Source organism: Rhagoletis zephyria, unplaced genomic scaffold (assembly GCF_001687245.7).
Source record: "Rhagoletis zephyria isolate East Lansing unplaced genomic scaffold, Rhagoletis_zephyria_1.1 Rzeph_scaffold_03032, whole genome shotgun sequence".
Lineage (NCBI taxonomy): Eukaryota > Metazoa > Arthropoda > Insecta > Diptera > Tephritidae > Rhagoletis > Rhagoletis zephyria.
The window spans coordinates 51,133-56,233 of NW_016160116.1; positions in this window are offsets into that span (position 1 = coordinate 51,133).

The window sequence follows — 5,101 nt, forward strand, 5'->3', positions numbered from 1 at the left end:
AATTGCTCTCAGAGTAATGCAAGTACACAAGCAAATTAACAAAAAATACTTACAATACTTGATATTTCTTCGCTGCAATAAATTTAAGAAGGTGAAAATGCAGATGTACTTTTTTTTCTTATTCAACTTTCAAATCGTTTTAACAGCTAATGGTTTGACACTTTACCAGATATTAGCAGCAAAAATTTTTCGGATAAAATCTTGCAACTTCTGACAAAGAGAGGATCGATTTTACTCTCCCATTTTTCCCCTACTTTACCAAAAAAAAACGAGTTCGGGAACGCTGTAAATTCCTGTAAATTCTTGCAACTATATGCAATCGATTGGTCGTCGAATGGTCAGGATTGGGCACTTATTTTCATCGTTTGGTCATTAGCCGTTCTTTTTTAATTAAATTTTCAAAATAGGGGTTGAAAATTGTATTGCAAGCATAAGCAGCCAAGCATTTACGAGAAAAAAATATATGCAATCGATTGATCGTCGATTTGTTAGGATTGGTCACTTATTTTCATCGATATATTTATTTATATTTTGTTATCGATATTTTTATCGATTTGATATTGTAATCGATACTTTTATCGACTTTAGTATCGATTATTTATCGATTTTGTTATCGATATTTTTATTGATTTTTTTTGTCGATTTTATTATCGAAATTTTTATCAGTTTTGTTATCGATTATATATCGATGTTGTTACCGAATTTTTATCGATTAAAGTATCGATTTTGTTATCGATATTTTGATCGATTATAGAATCGATTTTGTTATCGATATTGTTTATCGAGTATATTTTGTTATCGATATTCTTATCGATATTATTTATCGATCAAAGTACTTACGAGAAAATAATATATACAATCGTCGCCGATTTGTCAGGATTGGTCTTTTATTTTCATCGTTATATTTATCGATATTTTTATCAATTGTGTTATTGATGTTGTTATTGATTTTGTTATCGATATTATCTATCGATTTTGTAATCGATATTTTAATCGATTTTAGTATCGATTATTTATCGATTTTGTTATCGATATTTTTTGTCGATTTTGTTATCGATATTTTGATAAATTTTGTTATCGATGTTTTTATCGATTTTGTTATCGATATTTTAATCAATTTTGTTATCGAATATTTATCGATTTTGGTGCCGATTTTTGATTTTTAATTGATTTTATCGATATTTTTATCGATTTTAGTATCGATTTTGTTATCGATATTATTTATCGATCAAAGCACTTACGAGAAAAAATATATGCAATCGTTGTCGATTGTTTAGGATGGGTCACTTATTTTCATCGTTTAGTCAAAAGCTGTTTTTTTACATTGAATTTGCAATAAAATAATTTTGTGTGAAATTTTAAACACAGGTGGCAACTCTCTAATTTTTTCTTCTATATTGGAAGCTAGATCTCTAGTGATACATCGGTGAAAACTGCATTCAATTCCATGTTTTCGACTGATGCGCGTACAAATATACAGACAGGCAGAGATTCAAAGATTCTAAAAATTGTTTATTTGGCTTCTGTAGCTTTAATAAAAACCCACCATATTAATTTTTCTTTAATTTCTATAAGGTACAGACACCGACCTGTTACAATTTTATTATATGTATAGATGTAGATATAGATTTCATTTATTTTATACCCTAAAAATATTGTCGGCAATAAAATTTCCTAAACCCCTTTAGTTTGATACCCATATTGCAATACTCAATTTATCTTATAAATTAAATTAAATGTAAATTTTCAAAGAGGTGGCAACTCTAAAAAAATATTTTTGGCTGTAAGCTTTCTTCAGCCTCTTTCTTTCGACGCCCATATTGCAATATTCATTTTTTCTTATCAATTTACTTAAACTCCAATTATCAAACAGGTGGCAACTCTCTAATTTTTTTCTTCCTATATTTTTAGTTAGGCCTCTAGCAATACATCGGTGAAAACTGCATTCAAATCCATGCATTCGTTTCCGAGTGATGCGCGAACAAACATACAGACAGACAGACAGACAAAAATTCTAAAAATGGTTGATTTGGCTTCTGGTGCTCTAATAAAGACACCACACATTAATTTTTCTTTAATATCTATAATGTACAGACATCGACCTGTTACAATTTTATTATATGTATAGATTACCTTGAAAAGGGCACCAAAGAACGAAACAAGCGTTAAACTAAAAAAATTTCCGTTTTAATTCCCTAAACGCACTTAATTTATTGCGAAAGGCACAAAGTTGGCAACAGTTATAGCGATCAGCGTTGCCACTTGAAAATATTTTTAGGTACCAAAACGACTACCAAATCAGTTTCCAAACTACCAAAAATTTTTCATCATTAAAACGAGATTTCTCGAGTTTGCGGGGTTTTTAGCTACACAAATTAGCAGTAAAAATTAAAACTACACATAATATTGTTTACGGTATTGGTTAATTATTCACACACAATTAGGATTAAACAAAATAAATTCGGGCCTTTAAATAAAATAATTATGTTATTGTAAAATATGTTAATATCTTTGAGATTGATTCAATTCATATGAAACAATTTTTTTTTGTGTGTGAAAAAAACGAAAGCAGACATTTTATGCATTTCAATAAAAAAATTCCAAATTTGATTCAATTTGCATGCGCTAATTTTTTTTACCAATACATTCACACTTTGCAAATTGCCTATCACCAATCTTTCTTTCAACAGCTATTGTCTGCTTAATAAAATATAGAAAACAAGTAAGAAAGTCTAAGTTCGGGCGGAGCCGAACATTAAATACCCGGCGCAAGTATTAAATATATGATTTTCATCTTTCCGAAAGCTACCGCTACATGGTAAGCCGGGATGTATCAATTTTGAGTAAATTAGCGTCCTTAAATTCCGAAATATTGAAGTTTCAAGCATTTCTGAAATTTACCGTTATATGAAAATCGGCCTCAATTTTAGTCCGATTTCAATTATTTTCAACCCATTTTCCAAAATTTTANAAATTACCGTTATATGGGATGTAGGCGTGGTTATTGTCCGATTTTAAAAATTTTCGGCCAATCGGTATGCCGCACCAAAAACAACAACTGTGCCAAGTTTGGAAGAAATTGGTGCAGCGGTTACCAATATATACACATGTAACCATAAGTGGGCGTGGCTACGCCTATTTTTCAAAAATTTATAATATTCTTATTTTTCGTCTGAAAATTATTGTAACTATCAATTTTGAGTGAATTATCTTCAGTAGTTACTAAAATATCGCAGTTTTCGTATTTCCGGAAAATACCGTTATAGGGGATGTGGGCGTAGTTATTGTCCGATTTTTGGTATGTTGTGCGGAGGCCAACAACTGTGCCAAGTTTGGAAGAAATTGGTGCAGCGGTTACCAAGATATTCACATTTAACCATAAGTGGGCGTGGCTACGCCCATTTTCCAAAAATTTATAATATTCTTATTTTTCGTCTGAAAATTATTGTAAGTATCAATTTTGAGTGAATTATGTTCAGTAGTTACTAAAATATCGCAGTTTTCGTTATTGTCCGATTTTAAAAATTTTCGGCTATTTGGTATGTTGTGCAGATGCCAACAACTGTGCCAAGTTTGGAAGAAATTGGTGCAGCGGTTACCAAGTTATACACATGTAACCATAAGTGGACGTGGGTACGCCCATTTTCCACAAATTTATAATATTCTTATTTTTCGTCTGAAAGTTATTTTAAATATCAATTTTGATTGAATTATCTTCAGTAGTTACTAAAATATCGCAGTTTTCGTATTTCTGGAAATTACCGTTATATGGGAAGTGGGCTTGGTTACAGTCCGATTTCGCCCATTTTCAATACCAACCTACCTTGGATAAATGGAAACCTACATACCAAATTTCGTTGAGATATCTAACGGACAGACAGACATGGCTTAATCGACTTCTCTATTCATTCTGAGCATTTATGTATACATTTGTCTTTATCTATCTCGATTCGTTTTGGCTGTTACAAACAACCGTTATGTGAACAAAATTAATATACATATATATATATATATATTGTGCACAAGTGCGCTCGGGTATAAAAATCAAGAAATCATACGTGTAAGCAAAGTGAAAGCAGTGTTTTGAACGTGCAAACTTAAATTAAGCGAATTAATGTTCAATTTGGTTGTATTTTCAAAACATTTTTGCCTACCAAAAGCTTCATCAAACCAACTATGCTACCAACGGAGAATGTAGCTACCAATTTTGGTCCAATTGGACCACAACGGCAACGCTGATAGCGATGTGAAATTTTGAAATTTGCTCATATACAAGCATGGACAAAGAGTGAGCGCCTGCTTAAGCCCCTATTAAGCTGGCATTTCAGGGCACTATTTTATATATATAAGGAAAATTTGAAAGTTAGGGGGGGGGGGCTCGAGCACCCCCTGCCCCTACCTGGCTACGCCCATGCATAAGTATTTTGCAAAGTAAGTATAAAAAATAGTAATTAATATGTTACATTTGTACCTGTACACTATGAAAAGTGTGTGTAAAACTACTACTGAAAAATATCTATTTTTCAACAGGAATCTGTATAAATATACATACGTATAAGATGTTCAGGATTCGGTTTTGAACTTGAGATCTTTAAAATATACACATAAATATGCACATGAAATGTTTAAAGTTGCAAAAATTTTGAAACTAAAAATACATTTCCTACAAATAATAAATATTAGGAGCTTATATTTACTCTATTTTAAACATTTTATGTGTTATTTTGCGCTCTGCGACAAATTTGGTTTGTTAAAGTAAACAGGCAGTGTTTAATTTTATTACACGGTATGCAAATTTGCACACATTAAAAGAGGAAAATGGTTACCTTTCTTAATATGCGCAAATAAACAAAAAAATTTAGAGTGTATTTAAAGTCGTTTCAGTAAAATTCATAAAAATTTCCTTAAATAAATCAAATTTAGTTTTTTAGACAGTGTATTTTAAACTGCATTGAGATCTTCTTTCTTTTTATATTAACAAATGAAGATATGTGATATGAAAGAGATATATTTAATTTATATACATATATATATATTAAGATCTTGCTTAAAGCATTTTTTTTAGCTAACCAAACAATTGCTCCTAAAAGCTTAAACAGAC